The following is a 19,946-nucleotide window of genomic DNA, read 5'->3' as shown; positions in this document are numbered from 1 at the left end:
CTGAAAACAGCTTAAGAAGTGTTCCTGTCTCCAGCGCCCAGTATTCAGTCTTTCTGGGAGCCTAAACCCCAAATAAATCCATTTTACTCTGTATAAAGCGTATACAGGGTAAACTCATAAATTGTCCACTCTCTATAACACTGATAGAGAGAGATGCACAGCTGTTTGCTCCCCCAGGTATCAATTACTTACTCTAGGTCAATTAATAAGAAAAAGTGATTTTATTAAGTATAAAAAGTAGGATTTAAGTGGTTCCAAGTAATAACAGACAGAAAAAAGTAAGTTACTAAACAAAATAAAACAAAATGTGCAAGTTTAAGCCTAATACAATAGGAAACTGAATATAGGTAAATCTCAGCCTCAGAGGTGTCCCAATAAGCTAGTCTGGGTCCAGCAATCACTCACACCCCCATAGTTACTGTCCTTTGTTCAAGTTTCTTTCAGGCATCTCTTGGGGGTGGAGAGGCCATCTCTTGAGCCAGCTGAAGACAAAATGGAGAAGTTTCCTGGGCCTCTTATATTCTTTCTCTTGTGGGTAGAAACACCTTTGTTCTGTGAAAAATCAAGCAACAAGATGGAGTTTGTAGCTACTTGGGCAAGTCACATGTCCATGAATGATTCAGCTTTTTGCAGGCCGATGCCATTGCTTACATGTTAGTTTGAACATTCCCAGGAAAGCTCAGATGTGGATTGACGTCTCCCAAAGTCCATTGTCAGTTAAGTGTTTCTTGATTGGGTACTTACTGAGAATAGTCCTTTCTCAAGGAGCTGACCAAATGCTTCACTGAGGCTACTTAGAATCAAACACATTGAGATACAAGTACATAGCCAATATTCATAACTTCAAATACAAAAATGATACACACATACAGACAGCATAATCATAACCAGCAGACTGCAACCTTTCATAGACACCCCACTTGATCTCCTCTGTACAAGACCTGGTGCAACCATAGGACCCTGGTTGCAACAATGATCTATATGGTCACAGTTCACGTCAATAACGTCACAGCCTCCCAATAGAAGTTGTGGGTGCAAACAACTTAATTAGTTGTAAGAGAGAGCTGGGCAAATTTATGAGTGCAATTGCGTGATGAGGTTGCTTGTGATGGTAGGAGGCAGGGCTCAGCAGGCCTGGGGCTCACTTACAGTTTGTCTCTGATGTTCCTAAAGCTCATGTTTCAGGGTTTCAGCCTGCCACTAGCAGGGATCAGGAAGGGATTTTCCTCCTGCAGTGTATTCTGGGAGAGGGTTTTTATGTCCTTCCTCTGAAACATCAGGGATGTCCACAACTGGAGATGAGATGTGGGGGAGGGCAGGGTGGGCCTCTGAGGTGGCACCGAGCATTCTCTCAGGTGCTTGGCTGGCTGGTTCTTGCTCACATGCCCAGGAGCTAAGCATCCTATGTGGGGTTGGGAAGAAATTTTCCCCCAGGTCAGGCTGGCAGTGACCTGGGTGGGCGGGGTTTGCCTTCCTCTGCAGCGTGTGGATGTGGGTCACTTACCAGGGTTATCTGGGTATATCTCACTTGATCATTTCCCTGCCATTGTGGGGGCCTTAGGCACTGGTGCACCTCAGTCCGTCCTATTCCCTGCCTGCGGCTGCCTTCCTCTAGTCTCCTTTGGGCTGTACTAGTTTGATCTCATTTTGATTGTTGGGTTTAGTGTGTTGGTGCTGGGTGGTATTGGTCTGACATACAGAAGATCAGACCAGAGGATCTAGTGCCCCTCCAGGCCTTAAAGTCTACGACTCTGTAAGTATTACAGTTCAAATGGATGTTCACATTCTTAGGATCATCGTTAGTGCTCGGAATTGAGGACTGTTGCACTCTGCTACGATATTCCCAATTCCCATTCAGGGAGGAGCTGATGACTTGAAAATAAGCAGATTGTTAATTCTAGCACATGGTATGTTGATTTATTCTAGTATAAAGGACCAAATATGGTGTGTATGCGGAAGCCCATAGAGAAAATCTATTAAGTGTCTCACATGAGCACAAGTTAATTTAACTATGCCTGAAAATATTCTCCTCACTTATGAACGTTACTCTCAGGGCTATTCACAACTCCTTTCATTTTGTTTTTCCTGCTGACGCAGGCTACTCTGATAAGCATTTTCTGTCCGTAATCAAAATACATGTTCACAATGCTTTAAACTATAACGAAATGTCAAAACAGCAGCTTCCACCTGCAAACTGGAAAACCGACGCATTTACATTCACTGGCATTGTCCTGAGACACACCACAGTAGGAGATGCTGGAAAGGGTTCGGTTGTGGATGCAGGTGGAAACCCAAAGGCCACTGCTGCATTGGGGCCCCAGTTGCTCCAGATCTGCTCAGCCCATATATAAAGAATCCAGTGAGGGGGTGGTGATTTAAGCAGGAGGTGATCATATGCCTGCAGCTAAATCCATGCTATTATTATGTGTATTGTGCTTTAGCACCCAGGAGTTGTAGTTATGGACCATGTGACAGGGTGCTGGGCAAGGGGTTGCTGATTCAGCCCTCTGTCATGCCAGCACCCATTTAGGGGGATAGATTAGAGCTGGCTGGAGATTGCCTCCCCAGTTAGGGCCAGGTTGAGACAGCTGCTGCATAATTAGCCTGGGGGGGTATAAAAGCCTCAGGGCAAAGAAGCTAGGGGAAGAGCAGAAAGAAAAGGAAAAGTCAGGGAGTGGAAGCAGGGAGGTAGCTCTTCCGTCCCTCCCTCCCTGCTGATGGTGAAGGGCCAACTGTGCATGGTGAGACGGCAATGAGAACAAGTCTGTGAATAAACTGCACCAGTGGATACTAACCCCAGGGTCTCAGAATGACTTTGTGGACTTAGTAGAGGCAGGAGCTACGGGGGCTCTGCCATGCTCTGCTACAGACCAGGACTCCATTGTGCTAGGTGCTGTACAAACACAGGACAAAAAGATTGTCCATGCCCTAAAGAGCTTAAATCTCTAATGAAATAAGGTTAGTAACCACACAGAGGTACACAGGCCAACCTGGCATGGTGCTGTGTAATATTATGTTCTCATCTAGCAACTCAAAGGTGGAAACAGCAGTTTGAGGTACTATAAAGTATAAATGCAGGATGGCTGCTGCTAAGATTCACTGTCATTGTCATGTTTCCTTGCAGTTATCGCATGAGTTACTCCTGACCTCATTTTGGACCTGATCCAAAGCACACTGCAGTTAATGGAGAGACTCCCATTGACTTTAATGGGCTTTGGTTCAGGTTCTTAACTGGTCATAAGACAAACTCCTTTTTGTGATGACCTCCAAAGCAGCCTTCCTCCTTAGCACCGAAATCATTGTTATTGCTGCTTTGCATGGGGAGACCGGCTCAACAGCAAGATAACTTCCATCCCTCTCCAGAGAAACTTAAGCAACAATAAGGTTAATGATGACCAGTAATGGAACATGCCTCAGGCCAACCACTAAAGGAGAATGTACCCATGTGCAGAGCTAGAAACCACTGATCACGGGCTATAATAAAGGGATGAGTTTAGAGAATGCAAAAATAACAGGAAAGAAGACACTCTAGAAAAACAAGTATTGTGGAATTAGAATGCCAGGGGTAGTATTTTACAACGCACATGTGCAAAAGTGCTTGTGTATGCCCCTCACTAAGGGACAAAAATACCCAAACTGTTACATGCAAGCTGGGGTCTGCAAACGCATGTACCTATTCATGTGCATCCACCAGCTTGAATGCACATAGGGTATTTGGGCAACTAGGTCAGGCAGGGGGAAAAATGCATGAGTACTTCAGCATGCATGAATTTGAAAATGCAACCCTTCAGAGGATGTGTTGAAATCCACTGGTATAGAAAGCTGGGGGATTCTAAAAGAAATCAGAAATATGGCTCAACATACTAGATTTCCTCTGCAAAAAAGACTGCAAGGAACAAGACTCATTCCAATGTGAGTGCAATGAGGCTGGAGGAGAAGAAACACAACATGGCCATACTGTAAATGACAAGCATGGGAGACAAGTTACACAGTCAGTGAAGACTTGGAAAAAAACAGAATTAGTTAATGCTAGCCCAGGGGGAATCAGAAAGGCTTTTCGTAGGGGCGGGGGGCAGCAGCCAGCCTTGTCTGAAAGTTGCCTAGTGCTTTCTATTGTAAAAATTCTTCTGACCACATTTTGAAGATCTCAGATGCCTCCATGTTTTGCTGCAGAGCTTTGAAAATTGGCAGGCAGACCTGAGGTCAGGGAGGTGCCTTTTGTTGGCCATTCAGATTGAACCAAGTTAAGAGCAGTCCATTTTTCCCCTTATTTGTGTTGTGTTGTCTGGAAGAGTGAACTACCTGGAGCTGAGCATTGTCACCGTAACATGGAGCAGTTTGTTCGGAAGGAAGTCTGTACAGTCCAAAGGGCTACAGATATCATTGAAAAAAACCTAAATCTCCATGTCTGAAGAAAATGTCATTCCCAGAAAACATCTTTTCAATCTCCCCCTGATGCTCAGAACTGCTGTACTAGCAGCATTCATCCCCCTTGTCCTCTGATGTTTTTCATGTTCGGTCTCCGCTGGAAGCTGAATATTTTTAGAACGATTGAACAAATTCCACTGTTCAGAGGTTCGGCAAAGGTGCAAAGACCACCCGTGTGCCTTTTACAACAATTCTAACAACGCTTTGTCAGAGAAAGCACAGCAAAGGCAGCTGACAGCTGTAACTGGAGACTCGGTGTAGATACAGCCCTTGGGGGAGATGAGCGCCTCTGCAGTGAGAAGCATTGGTTTTGGTTTAGGTAAGTTAGGAGAGTAGGAAAGCTGCTGTCTGAGCACGTGTAGAGAATATCGCTGTCAATCTGATAAGCGTGCAGATCACAAGCTACATGCTGAGCATGGCTCCTGGAATGGATTCCCCTTGTGTCTCATCTCAACGGCTGATCGCTGTTGGGCATCTTGGGACTGTACTGCCCTGATGCTGGGTAGATGGGGCCAGCTCCATCAGGTCTAGCTACTGCTCTCCCTCAGCCGCTTCCAAATGGATTTTCATGAAGTGAGGGAGGAGTGTTGCAGGGGCACTGCCAGAGAGGAGGGCTTGGGCTAACTCATTAGCTCGGGCAGGGGGTTGGACTGTTCCCTGGAGGCTTGAACTTTGAAACTGGCTGATAGGAGGAAGGGTGAAGAAGTGAATACCAGTTACCACAGCAATGCCCACGTCACGTTTCTCGGGCAACTGAGATCCCTGAGGTGTGGGCGGCAGTTAGCGATTGTAATTGTTTCTGAAAAACAAAAAATGCTCTTTCTCTTGAGCTACCGTTTGCAATGACACTTAAGACAAACTGGCAGAGTCCAATTCCGGCTGGCAGGAAGCCGGGTGCTGTGGCAGGCTGATTAGGCTGTGTGGGCACAAAGAGGCTTGGGACTGAAATGCAGGTAGAGTGAAATCGCTTGGGGGCTGGTTTTCTTTGCTGCTTTTCTATAATTTCTCTTTAGACTGAGTGGAATGAGGCCCCTGGTTGGGTCAACTGTGGGGACTGAACCTGCGACCTGTGGATTTAAACTCAGGAGTGGCTACTGCTTGAACTAAATGACCCAGTGCTGGGGGGAAGCGGGGGGGCTATAAGACAGCTGCTTGTTAGTCAGTCTGCCCTTGGAAGCATACAGAGACAAGGTGGGTGAGGTAATATCTTTTACTGGCCAACTTCAGTTGGTGAGAGAGACAAGCTTTTGAGCCACAAAGAGCTCTTCTGCGGGGCTGGGAAAGGCACTCGGAGTGGCACAGCTAAATAAAGGTGGAACAGATTGTTTAGCATCAGTAGTTAACACACATTTCAAAGGGACCGTTCAAGGTGAAGTGGCCCATTAACCCCTCTCCAGTCATATTTCAGTCAAATACCCCCTGACAAATTGCCCTAGAGAACCTGCTTTGGTACAGAAATGCCCCCTGCCCCCCACCAATCGCACACCCCTAGTTGTCCCCACATCGGAACCCGTATGGGGTATCATCAAACAACTACAACCCATAGTCGATGGGGACCCCATCCTGAAAGAAATATTTCCTGAACCCCCTCTTCTGGCCTGCAAACAATCGCCCAACCTCTCCAAGCTCATCATCAGAAGCAAGCTCCCCACAGATCAGGACACACCAACTCAAAGAGGCACCAGACCTTGCCAGAAACAACAGATGCAAAACCTGGAGACAGATTTCCACTGCTACAACTATCAACACCCCCACAACACACCTTTCAGGATCCATGGGTCCTACACATGCCTATCTCAACATGTAGTGTACCTCCTCCAGTGCACTAAATGCCCCAACAACAACTATGTGGGTGAAACGAGACATCACTATGCTCTTGAACGACCTTACACAGGAAAACGATAAAAGACAAAAACACCCTGTCACCTGTGGAGGAACACTTCTCACAAAGTGATCACTCTCAGTCCTCATCCTCAAAGGAACCCCACCCCCCGTTTCTTCCCCCCACCACTTCCTTCCTATGACTGGAGCGGGTTAACAGGCCACTTCACCTTGAATGGTCCTTTGAAATATGTTAACTACTTACAAGATAGAACAGACTGTTTAGTACGTTTGGCTGACACTCTGGGGCCAGATCTACACTACCAATTTGCATCAGTATAACTATGCTGCTTAGGGGCATGAAAAATCCACATCCTTGAGCACCATAGTTAGACTGACCTAACCCCCAGTGTAGACTGTGCTATGCCAGTGGGAGAGCTCCTCCTGTCGACATAGCTACAACCTCTTGCAAAGGTGGATTAATTACATCGAGGGGAGAAGCTCTCCCATTGGTGTAGTAGCGTTTTTCACTAAAGCGTAAGTGTAGACCTGCCCTCTGTAAGCTTCCTGCCCTGAAGAAGAGCTCTGTGTGGCTTGAACGCTCGTCTCTCTCACCAATATAAAAGATATTACCTCACTGTAATGAAATATGCCCCTGTATTCACACCCTACCCACGATTGTAGTAATGTTTGTACAAAATATGCCTTGTAAGGTATCATCTGAAAACTAATAACTCACTGGTCAATAATATCATGGTGAAATGTATGTAACAACATTATATGTAAAGTTATGAACATAAGATGACATCATGACTGAAGCGTGTTTACCAGATAAGTCTGGGACATGAGTAAACCTGTTTCTCAAAGACAAAGGACAAGTGGACGCCCCAGCCAGGTGTCATCAAAGCTGATGGGCCATCACCTATCAAGTGGCCATTCTTTGGCATGGAATGGGGAAAGCAAGAGACAAGGCATACACAGGTGAAAAAAACCAGCGTGAAACTTCTCTCTCACCAGACTCCATGGCTCCTTGTTCTTTCCATCTGAGAGCTTTATCTAGGGGTCACTCTCAGGAAAATGCCTTTCAAAGGATGACTGAACTATAAAAGTGAGGGGCAAAACACCCCAAGTTCTCTCTCCCTACCCCCCTCTCTCTTTTCACCTAAAAGGATGAAAGAAACAGCCATTTGACTTCGGGAGCAGATCCTGGCCTGAGAGTTTGGGCATCAGTGTTACTGAAAACATGTGGGAAGGGAGTTCACCTTGAACCAAGCCTAGTTTAAGTTTAGAAAGTATTTTATATTTATTTTTCTTGTAACCATTTCTGACTTCTGACCTCATTACTTCTACTCACTTGAAACCCACCTCTTTATAGTTAAATACATTTGTTTTATTCTGTAATCAAAACTAATCCAATGTTGTGAACTGTATGGGTTAGTCCATTTAGGGTGGCAAATTGTTGCATCTTGAGCCCCTTAGTGGTGAAATGGACCTAATATATCTGAACCATCCAGGAGAGGGCTGGACAGTGCAGAACACGATTTGGGGATAAGACCTGGGAGTGGGCTGGCGTCACCCTGCACATAATAACTCAGGCTGGTGGAAGCCAGAGTGTGACTGGTGTGTTGCTGACAGGCTGATGGCCCATGGCTGGGGCTATACACAGACACTCAGGGTGACCTGCAGGCTGTTTGTGAGGGGCCCAGGTTGGGAGCTACAGCAGAAAACCATTGCGAGGCAACCAACGTCGCAGGGCAGGGGTGACCCAGCCCCTCACTGGTCTGGATTGCACCCCAGAATCTCGTACTCACCCACCTTGTCTCTAAAATATCCTGGGACCCACAGGGCTCCAACAACACTGCATAGAATTTGAAGCTTACAGCAATCCTTCTAGGGAAGCTTTCCCGCTCAGTCCCCATGAAGATGTAGGGCAGTTGCTTCATTCTCAAGGCATCTACCTGCCCCTCAGTGTTGGCAGCAGTTGCTCTATAATGTTTGCGCATAGCTTGTTAATCTTTGACCTTGTTTTTGTTAGGGCTTGTCTACATAGGGTTGCTCAGGGAAGTTAAGACAAATTAATGAAAGATGTAAAGTTACCCCTGTGTGAATGCTTTCATTCAGGAGCAAAGTGGTCTGACTTCACTTAAGCTTCCCTGTATGGGCTTGTCTTCACGTATCAACGAGAGCTTAAGGCACAGCAACCTAAGGCTGCTCTACTTCTGAAGGAGAGCGTCCACATGGGTATTGTGTGCTTTAACTTTGCACCTTTAGCTCAATCATCTTCACTTCCCTGAGTGTGCTGGTGTAGATGAGCCCTTAGCGGAACCGGCTGCTTTCAGCCTCCACCCTGCATGTGCTTCATCGGAGAGCGCTTGAGTGTCCCGAGTGTACCATGGGAAACAGCAGACCCCCTTTCCCACGGTCACCACACCACTGGCCTTGCTGACACTGGCTCCCCTGCCTCAGCCTAATAGAAGGCTCTAGAAGTGGGACACTGGATGGCCATGACAGGCCATTGACCTCAAAAAGAGCCTGAGCACTTGGCCCAAGAAGGACGTGGGCGCTTTGGAGGGACAGGGAGCCGGGCCCTGACATTCAGCACGTGGGTGTTGGGTGGGAGGGCAGAATGGTACATGGAGAGCGGAGAATCGATTGATCTGTGCCGGGAAGGGGGAAGGAGCTCTGGCACCGGTGCCTGGCAGGCCGAGGTACTTCAGCACTGGCATTGGCATCCAGGGCTTGGGCCATTCACCTGCCTCCGAGGTCTGCTGCCTCAGCAAGGCGTGAAGCCTAGCAGTGCGGTGAACCTGTCTGGGCACCTGGTTGATCTCTAAAGCTAGTCACCCCAGAGCACTGGGCCCTTCCCAGATGAAGGTCATTACAAGTTCCAGGTGGGCTTTCCAACATAGCCAGAGTTGGCCTCTTTCTGTTCCCACTGAAGTCAGTGGGAGTTTTACTTTTGATTTCTTTGGGCTCGGAGTTAGGGCACCTTGAGTGTTTAAATTGTAAACTCTCTTGGGTAGGGACCTTGTCTACACATTCATCTGGATCAATTAAATAGTAATAAATAATAATCTGTGAGCTGCAGGGCTTTTGGGAACCAGTATCTTTTTCATGCAAACATCAGGGCCTATTTTATGAGCCCTGGGGATGGCTTTACTTGCATTTGTACTTGGCTTTGAATCACAAATGTGATCAATTCAAGGAGTTGTGTCTGACTCATGAAAGCTGTCTAATGACTTGAAACTGACGGGTTTAAATATCAGCTTGAATTTCTATCTCTTGATTCAAGTATTTAGAAGTCTAAAAAAACCCTGAGACCAGGGTCTCAGCTGGTGTAAAAAACTCTCGCTCCAGTGGTCAGATGAAGGACATGAAAGTCAGTGGAGCTATGCCGGTTCATACCAGCTGATTAAGAATAGGCTCATTTCTGTGCCAGGTCTGGAAACACTCCCCAATATTTTTGTGCTGCCCCCCTTCTTTTCTAAGTGGATTGTATTTTGCAAGAGCCCCCAGAAAGGATTGCTGTCCAATTGCTAACAGGTCTGATTTTTCTGTAGGACGGATCTAACATAAATAATTCTTTCTCCTCTTTGTCTGTTCAGGTCATTTCCAATTAAAGGGTAATCTTCCTTCTGTCTTTCCCCAGCAAGTACCCTTAGGCCCAAATGCGTTTCTGCAATTCCAGACACATCACATCTCAAGGTAGAAGGCTGGCATCATTGTTATCATTCTTGCCAAGGTCTATGAGAGAGATGAAGAAGTTGTAAATTTCTTTAGTTACTGGTATTTCTAGCTCATTGTTAGCAGGGTCATACTATCAGACCCTGGTGAGGTAGGAATCAATTATCTCGCTTCACTTATCAGTAGTAATTACAGCCATCACTGTTGCTGTATCTGAATGCATAATGCTCCTCAGTGCTCCTAGCCTCCTAACGCTCTGTGCAGTAGGGAAGTGCTATTATTCCCATGGTACAACAGGGAAACTGAGGCACAGCTAGGATAATTCACTTGCCAATGGTAACATAGGAAGTCTGTGGCAGAGCAGAGAATTGACCCTCACCCTACCAAACCCCACGTTAACACCCTAATCACTGGACCATCCTTCCTCTCTAGCTGAAATTTTCAAAGCCACCTAACATAGCTGGGGGCCCACTTCTCACGGGTAGATTGGGTATTCATAGATATTAAGGTCAGAAGGGACCATTATGATCATCTACTCTGACCTCCTGCACAATGCAGGCCACCGAATCTCACCCACCCATTCCTGCAATAAACTTCTCACCTATGTCTGAGCTACTGAAGTCCTCAAATCATGGTTTAAAGACTTCAAGGTGCAGAGAATCCTCGAGCAAGTGACCCGTGCCCCATGCTGCAGAGGAAGGCGAAAAACCCCCAGGACCTCTTCCAATCTACCCTGGAGGAAAATTCCTTCCCGACCCCAAATATGGCGATCAGCTGAACCCTGAGCATGTGGGCAAGATTCACCAGCCAGGTACCCAGGAAAGAATTCTCTGTAATAACTCAGATCCCACCCCATCTAACATCCCATCACAGGCCATTGGGCCTATTTATCATGAATAGTTAAAGATCAATTAATTGCCAAAATCATGTTATCCCATCATACCTTCTCCTCCATAAACTTATTGAGTTTAATCTTGAAGCCAGATAGGTCTTTTGCCCCCACTGCTTCCCTTGGAAGGCTGTTCCAGAACTTCACTCCTCTGATGGTTAGAAACCTTCATCGAATTTTCAAGTCTAAACTTCCTGATGGCCAGTTTATATCCATTTGTTCTTGTGTCCACATTGGTACTGAGCTTAAATAATTCCTCTTCCTCTCTGGTATTTATCTCTCTGATATATTTATAGAGAGCAATCATATTTCCCCTCAACCTTCTTTCGGTTAGGCTAAACAAGCCAAGCTGTTTGAGTCTCCTTTCATAGGACAGGTTTTCCATTCCTGGGATCATCCTAGTAGCCCTTCTCTGTACCTGTTCCAGTTTGAATTCATCCTTCTTACACATGGGAGACCAGAACTGCACACAATATTCTGGATGAGGTCTCACCAGTGCCTTGTATAACGGTACTAAAACCTCCTTATCTCTACTGGAAATACCTCTCCTGATGCGTCCCAAGACTGCATTAACTTTTTTCAAGGCCACATCACATTGGCGGCTCATAGTCATATTCAGATCCTCTAGGCAGTTTTGAATATCTCCGACTAAACTAACAACATTTGGTGTTTGAGCCATGGATTCCTGATTGGTGCCTGGGGCTTGCTGAGTTCTGAACGGTTACTAGCTGAGATATGTCGCGTGTCCGTCTCCGTGCAAAAATGACAAATGCATTTCACTGCAAGTGGCCCACCAGTATTGGTCCATTATTAATAGCGGTTTGTATTATGTATTGCTTAAAGGCCGCAGCCAAGATCCAAGCCCCATTGTGCTAGACGCTGTGCAAACACACAGGGGGAGACAGCCCAGGCCCCAAGAAGCTTTCAGTCTGGACTCTGCTCAGTGAAGATTTAGGTATGTGCTTAACTTTATCCACGTGTTCCGTCTCATCGGGTGAAATTCTGACCCCACTGACATCAGTGGGAGTTTTGCCATTGATTCCAATTTCAACCACTGACTTCAGTGCGACTACTTGCAGTGCATAAAGTTAAGCATATGCACAAATCTTTGCGAGACCAGGACTAAATAGGCCGGACAGATAATGACAGGGAGGGGAAACAGGCACAGAGAATTAAAGTGATGCCCACGGCCTGAGCAGTATTATCTGTATTTCTTTAATCATCTTTCTACTTGGACCAAGAGTTCTTCCCTCTAAATGCACTCCTGTATTGGGAAGGGGAGTTGGGCATAGCATGCCAAGCTTCTTACCCTGGCCAGCTGAGAACAGGGGAACATTGCTCAGGAAATGTGAGCACCAGCCCTGGTTTTTCCAGTGTAAATAATAGCTCGACATTTGCCAAACCTCCCTATTAATTTTACTTTGTATCCCCATTTGGTTTCAATATAAAATAGTGAAGTCATTCTGCGATTCATTTTGAAACTTTTATATACATGTTTAAAGATAAAAGTCATTAAGGATAGAGGTACCCTGATAGTAAAATATCTAAAGAGGGGGGTTTCAGTGATAAAAGGAAACAAGTAGTAGTTACAGATTTTTAAAGCCAAAAGGGAGCAGTTTGGTCAGCAATTGGAAGCAGTGTGGCCGACTGGATAGTGCTTGGGACTGGAACATAGGAGCCGTGGGCTCTATTCCCTCTGCTGCCACTGGCCTGCTGGGTGACTTTGTATGACTCATTTCACCTCTCTGTGCCTCAGTTTCTCCACCTGCAAAATGGGAATAATGATCCCGACCTCCTGGGTAAAGTGCTTGGAGGCCCCTAACTGGACAGTGCTGTGTAAGAGCAATGGAGGATTATCTAGTCTGACTTCCTCTTGGTGCAGGCCACAGAATTTTCACCTAGTGATTCCTCCGTCCAGCCTCGTAGCTTGTGCTTGACCTACAGCATCTTTTAGAAATGCCTGAGCAATCTTGATTTGAAGGCTCCAAATGATGGAGAATCCACCACACTTCTAGGTAAGTTATTTCATTGGTTAATTATCCGTGCTGTTAAACATTCATGCTTTATTTCCAGCTACATTACATCTGCCAGCAATGTCCCAGTGAAGAAACGCCCATGGTATAAATAAGCCATTAGTCCTGTTACCAAAACTAGCAACAGAATTCAAAACCAAGTGGAAGTTTAGTGAAAGAGCCCAATGCCATGGCCCTGTAATTCATTCCGGGAAGAGCTGGGGTGAATCTAATGGTTCTCTATAAATATGTTTCAGAGTAGCAGCCGTGTTAGTCTGTATTCGCAAAAAGAACAGGAGGACTTGTGGCACCTTAGAGACTAGCCAATTTATTTGAGCATGAGCTTTCGTGAGCTACAGCTAAATAACTAGAGGAGGGCATCTTCCGGGTTTAGGACCTGGTCCTGCAAGCAGAAAGGCATGCACATGTGAGTAGTCCTGTTAGGTCCAAGAGGACAACCTTGCCTGAGTAAGCTGTGCACGTCCTTAGATGCTGCAGGATCGGAGCCCTACGGTATGCTTCCGCCATGCTGGATCTTCCTTCTGGCTGGGCCCACTATCTGCAGTACTTCTGCTACAGCAGCCGTTTATGATCGTTGTTATTTCTATTATAGCGGTGCCCTGAGGCCCCAGACAGGGAGCAGGGCCCCCCTGTACAAATGTAGCCAAGAGCCCTGCCCTCAAAATCTTACTCTCCAGGTTGCAAGGCTGTGCTCCGTTTAAGGCAGACTTGGAGGACGGCTTTCCTGCTTTAGGCCCCTCTTTTTGCAGAGCTTAGTCTCTCTGGGAGCCACTGATCTCTCTTCTGCAGATGTCTGCCTGCTGTGGCTCTCGGTCCCACAATGCCCCAGGGCTCTATATGTGATTAGACTCAGGCTCTCCCCCCGTGAATTCTCGATGCAGGGTCCTACTGCCTACAACCTTCTAGCTGCTTTGTGGGTGTTAGTTTCCCAGTCAGGACCCCCTGCTTCTTGTCCCAGTTGTCCTGGAGGCAGAACCTGGCCTTGGTCCTTTTCCTGGCCTCTCACCGTCCAGTTTCTCCTGCCCACTGTAGCTGCTGTCCCCTAACCTATTCAAGGGTATATATCTGGTTCTCCACTAGTCTTCTGGCTCCTGCCCACAGCACAGTCCTGCCCTTTGGATTATTCCATTGGAGTACAGGTTGTTCAGGGATGAATCTCTTCCAGATTTGACTCCTTCCAAAACCCCATTCCTGATTCCCAGTTCCCTCCAAAATCCTGTTCCCCACCACCACACAGCTGCCTCAGCATCCCTTCCAACAGCTTGCTTCTGAGGAGGAGTATGAGGAATTCCCTCACTCCTGCTCCCACTGCTTGGGACTATTTCTTACTGTGTAGAAATGTCCCGCCCTGGAGCTGCACAATCCTCTGCAGCTCTGCTCTACAGATCACACTGAATTCAGACCAGGCCTGGGAGAGTGAGTGAGAGGACTCTGAGTCCCAGGTCCCCAGAGGTATTTTGGCTCCTAACTCACATTGATTTCAATAGGAGTTAGGCACCTAAATAACCTGTGAAGCTCTGGGCCTGAGTGATCAAATGTATGGGAGAGAGTACAGGGGAGCGATGACTGAGCAGGGTGAATGGGCTGGTAGTGAGCAGAGTTGGGTTAGAATCAGGGGAACGGGGGCAGCAGGAGAATGCCAATGAGAACAAACGAGGGCTCCTGTGACCCTCACCTGACAGCTGTTAAAAGTCTGTGACTCACCTTTCTGAGCCCATGGCAAATTACCAGCATCAGTAACACAAAAGCCGACGTCCTGGGAAATGCCATTCATGACAGGGAAATGAATCCCACAGCCTTATAAGTTTCCCACATTATTGTTTTAGTTTTATTGTGGAGTATTAAGGAGGCGAAGAAGCAGCCCGATGCAACTTGATGTTATTTTGGGGGAAACTGTGGCTTTTGTTGCTATCCAGCCACTGCTTTTGAGTCTGACCCATCATTAGGCTTTGGGAGGTGTTGTAGGGTCAGATCTCAGATGTGCTTAGCACCACAGTCCGAGCCTGATTCTCCAAAGAGCTCCGCTCCCATTTAGGCACAGAAATAAGACCCAGCAGTTCCCTTTATTCCCAATGGGAAGCAAGCACTTCCGGAAGAGTGGCCCATTGTTCCTTCCTTGGATTGGAGATCTGCAGGTGGAGCCAGGACAGTGGCGGGAGCTGAGAACTCCCGTTATGCATTGGCTTTCACACCAGTTAGCAGCCGGCTCTGCTCAGGAGCACGGGGAGCCATTTTTGCCATGTGGCACAGCAGAGAAGAGAGACGGGTATATGTGGAGCTCCAAACTAACATCAGCCGCTTCACATGAAATCTTAATTCCTTCTTCCCAGACAGGGTTTCTGTTTAAGGGGGAACTGAAAGAAATAGTGGCCACCTTGTATTAGGAATGCAATTCTTGATCTTGGAGGAAGGGGGGCCCCTTGTGAAATGGGTAGCATTCATGCCCTGTGTTTGCGCCACAGAAAAATTGAGAATTTAACATTCTTTCCAAGGAAATGAGTGGGGGGCGTGCGGGGAACCACAATGCATTTTACACCGTTCTAATCCTGAGCTGCAGCTTCAAGCTAAATACCTTGCTTCATCGCTATTTATTTTGTTAAGCAGTGAGCAAGCAAAAGTCTAACAGCTGAACTGATGTGCCTGAAAGACTCCTGGCAGGCAATCCATCAAGCAAGTATTGATTAGAGCTGCCGCAGCAGCCATTTTGCACAGTAAGCCCTTTATTCTTTACTCTGATAAATGCTCGCTCAGAGGTAAATTAGCTGAGGGTGTCCTTCCCTTCATGTGGTGGGGCTGAATGAGACTCTGATTCCCCAACAACAGAATTAAAGCCAATGAGTGGAACCACAGCCAAAGCCTCTAGTGCTCCAGAAAAGGGGAAGGGACCCAAGAAATAAAACCTATACAAATGCCTTGGCATTGTATGACTGAGCAATTCCCTGATGAGACTGAAAGCTCCTAAGGGGACTAGCCAAGGGATGCATTCATGGGGGTGGTACTCTTCCAAGCTCCACAGCCAAACCAATCCCCTCCCACTTTCATAGCTTCCTAGGGTTTAAGGCCAGCATGAACCATTCGCTCATGTAGTCTGCATAACACTGGCCATTACATTTCAATTACCCCTGTGCTGAGCCCAATAATGTGTGTTTGGCTAAAGACTATCTTCCCAAAAGGCATCTAGTCTTGGATACCTCTGCTGGATTCCTGGAGCTTGGCTCCTCCTTAGTGGGCATGGAGGCTCACTGGGGTTGGCTTCTATCTCCCAGTCACCACTCATCCCCCCCGACTCCTGGCACCAAAATGAGACATCACTTGCAGTGGAGTGAGCACATCTGCAAGCTGCGATACTTCCTCTCTTCCTTGCTTTTCTGAGCAGGGAACTAGGCAACATTTAAACTGCTATCACTGGACAGCTGGCTTTTCACCTTGGTGACATGAATGAGGCACTCACATCCTCTAACTACATTTTCAGGCTCTCCACCGACCTGCACAACCGCGAAGGCTCAGATGCTGGAGGCCATGGCAGCTGCACGGAAGAGATGCTGGAATGCTTTTTCACTACATGTCCCCCAGTTACAGCCTCGGGGGCAGCTATGAGACGGTGGATACAAAAGAGTATTCTATTTTTATTAACGTCCCCTGCAGATAGAGAAAAAGAAACCAACGTCAGGCCTGCTTTGTGCTTTCTTCTTTCTTCTTCTGCTTTCTTCTTGTGGCCCTTCAATTGCAAAAGGAACCTCAGGCGAATGGGATTGGGAATACTGCCAAATTAATAACACACGGTCACTTCCCAGTGTCAATGAGTGGGAGAGCTGCATCTCGCTTTATTGTTGTCAGGTTTTCCTGGGTAGCTGGAGTTGGGGTTCCCTTATTTCCTCCAGGCCAGGGGGGCAAAGTGGGAAATTCTTTGTTGATATTTTGATCATTAAAAACAAAGAGTTACGGGGCCGCGGGGGTGGGGGAGCGAGGGAACTAGCAGGGAAACATGAAGGGGGTTGTTTCGGTGAAACAAACAAGAGGTGGAAGCTAAGTACTCTACAATTAGTCTCCAGGGCCTAGGGGGGATAGCTCAGATGGGAGTCCTGCTCAAAGCCAAGTCCTGTAATAAATCCAGCTGGTTGAAAAGAGTAATAATCGTCTAACTTGGTATTGTCAAACTGTTAATGGGTTTTTCAGGAGAAGCGGCACCATATGTTTGGATGCCTAAGAAGACGTCTGAGTTATTTCTGCCCTGCTTCATTTCGCTGAATGAAATGGGTTGATGGCCCTTATTTCCCATGCTACAGTTGTAGCAGCGGGACATGACCCATTGCCTCAGTGTCAACCCATGTCTAGATACTTTTCTCAAGGTCCAGTGCTTGCACCAGAATTAAACCTTTCTTATGTCCCCTGTGGCACAAAATACCAAGCATGTGTGGTGGGAAATGATCAGTGGAGCTGACATTTGGTTATGTGCAATGGACAGGTGCGTTACCATCTAGTTGTATTACAGTGGCAGCCACAGGCCCCAACCAAAATCAGGTTATAATAGAAATATCTCTAGTGCAGCAGTTCTCAAACTGTGGGTCGTGACCCCATTTGAATGGGTTCACCAAGGTTGGCTTCGACTTGCTGGGGCCCAGGGCTGAAGCTCCAGGGCTTCAGCCCTGGGTGGTGGGGCTCAGGCTACAGGCCCCTTGCCTGGGGCTGAAGCCCTTGGGCTTAATCTTTGCCCCCCATTCCCTGCCTGAAGTGGTGGAGCTTGGGCTTTGGCCCCTGCACCTGGGTTGGTGGGACTCAGGCGGGCTCAGGCTTTGGTTCTCCCTCCTGGGGTCGTACAGTAATTTTTGTTGTCACAAGGGGGTCACGATGCAATGAAGTTTGAGAACCCCTGCTCTCGTGTAAGGTCTGTCAGTGATAGAAGGAAGCAAGAATTATTCATTGATTTAAGGCCAGAAGGGACAATTCTGACCCAGTCTGAGAGGCAGTGTGGTCTAGTAGCTCTCTGGAAAGACACTCAGCAGACCTGGATTCTATTCCTAGCTCTGCCACTGGCCTGCTGGCCTACCTTGTGCAAGTTCTTTCACTGCTCTGTTCCTCAGTTTCCCTATCTATAAGACGGGGGAAATGATGCGACCCTCCTCTGTAAAGCACTTTGAGCTCTATGAAAGAAAAGTGCTATTATAATTATTTATTACTGCGCTGGACAATGTATATACACATAGTAAGAGACAGTCCCTGCCCCAAAGAAAGGGAGAAACTGAGGCACACAGAGGTGAAGTGACTTGCCCAATGTCACACAGCATGTCAGCGACAGAGCTCTGAAAAGAACCAAAGTGACCTGAGTCCCAGTCCAGTGCCCTATTCACTGTCTTAAGCTTTTCTATTTATGGGCAGCATATCCTTGATATGTAGCAATTAATTCTTCCCCCGTCTCCATTAAAATTAGTTAAACGCTGGCAAATCAATAGCACGTTCCTAAACTGGGCAAGCTTATCAAGCGTTTCTCTATGTGCAGTGCTGTATTTGGCTATGTTGGAAGATGTAGCGATTCAACACACTAAGAGGCTACCAAATAAAGTGACACACCAAAAAACTTTCCCTATGGACCAGGGCCAGCTGTACTGTGACCAATACTCAGACTCTGAGCCAGTCGCTGGGAAGAATTGCCAACAGACAGCTGGCAGGAGGCATGGTTTAAAAGACACAGGAGAAGTCCTGCGCTTGAGCTAGACAGCAGCGTGGTCTTGGGGGTACAAATGGGCGGAATACAGCAAACAGTGCCATAAATATCCATGGCATATTGCAGAACACGGATAAGATTTATTCCCTGCCTTAAGGGACATACAAGCCAAATAAATCAACACCCAGCTTGGTTATTTATTCTGAATATCAGGACCTATTGTAATTCAGACAAATAGCCTCATTATGTTCTGATTAAAACATGTCCAGTGAAAAGCTGGTTCCTCCCAGCCTGCAGAAAGGTCCCTTATTACAACATGGGGAAATAGATGACTCTTTCTAGAGCACGTCTCTGCCCATAGAAGCCTCAGTTTAGGAAGCGATCCAAGGTCCAAGTCTGGCCCTCACGACCATGTCTTTCATGTCACAGCAGCCCTGGGAGGTGGGGAAGTGCTGTTATCCCTGTTGTACAGATGGGGAACTGAGACTCATGAAGGCAAAGTGACTTCCCCGACGAAGTCTGTCGCAGAGCAAAGAATTGAACCCAAATCTGCCAAGTCCTAGCCTCTCCCGCTCACCATTGGGCCAGCCTGCCTCTCTTTTAAAGCCCCTTTAAGCATGTGCTTCAGTTCCAGTGATGTCAATAAAATAAGAGCCACGGGCTTCAGTGGTTCTTGAGCCTCTCTTTAAGGCCGAGATCTGCCAAGATATTTGGTGCCTAACTCCCATTGCCTAAATGCATTTTGAGGATCTGCATCGAAGTGCTGTCGTGCATCAAGGCCAGAATGAAATATAGTTTTACGGTTAGAAATGTCCACGCTTTCTTTTTGTTGTTGTTTTTTTTTCCTTCTGTAATTAATGATCCCAGGAACAGGGGGTGGAGAGAGTGCAAATGCACCTCTAAAGATGTTCTGAATCTCTGAGCCATTTAAACTACTGATAACAGCAATCTCTCCTACCTTATTAATGTCTGCAGTGTCTGGTCTCACCAAATAGTAATGGGGACTTCACCTGTCTACGTTAATTGAATTAAATGGTCGGTTTACTAACCTGCAATGACGAAATGCCTGAATTTAAAGGCTCTGGACCAGAACCTCAGCTGATGTAAGTCAGTGTAGCCCAAATGACTTGAATGCTGATTTACACCAGCTGAGGATCTGCCCCCTCCTTCCTTATCCTGTTATAAACTTCAGGATTGGCTTCATCTTTATCCAGTGAGGCAACATGTGGAGTGCACGCTCTGCGGGATACTTGTGCATTGAGACCTCTCAATAGGGCCAGAGGAAGGAAACCCAGGACCTGGGACCCCAGGGCTCTGCCCAGTGCTGTGATCCCACCCCTGTGCCGTGGCCCTGCTTCTTTTTGGGGTGCTAGTTGGCCGGGGCGACCTGCACATCAGCTGTTTGCTGGGCAGATTGGGGCCCACCACC

At 47.0% G+C, this 19,946-nt stretch overlaps 1 long non-coding RNA gene across 2 annotated transcripts; it reads left to right on the top strand.

Annotated features, from left to right (window-relative positions):
* The first annotated feature begins 5,258 nt into the window (after positions 1–5,258).
* On the top strand, positions 5,259–16,989 carry LOC125637315 (uncharacterized). 2 transcript variants are annotated; one of them, XR_012668685.1, is made up of 5 exons: positions 5,259–5,381; positions 11,666–11,777; positions 12,705–12,837; positions 15,460–15,566; positions 16,328–16,989. It is a non-coding gene; the product is annotated as an uncharacterized LOC125637315 (long non-coding RNA). The 2 variants fall into 2 exon arrangements; XR_007356894.2 differs by lacking the exon at positions 11,666–11,777.
* The last annotated feature ends 2,957 nt before the right edge of the window (positions 16,990–19,946 follow it).

The sequence above is a fragment of the Caretta caretta genome, chromosome 5 (assembly GCF_965140235.1).
Source record: "Caretta caretta isolate rCarCar2 chromosome 5, rCarCar1.hap1, whole genome shotgun sequence".
In the NCBI taxonomy this organism is placed as follows: Eukaryota; Metazoa; Chordata; order Testudines; family Cheloniidae; genus Caretta; species Caretta caretta.
The sequence above is the reverse complement of the archived record's forward strand: the minus strand, read 5'-3'. Positions and strand labels throughout refer to the sequence as shown.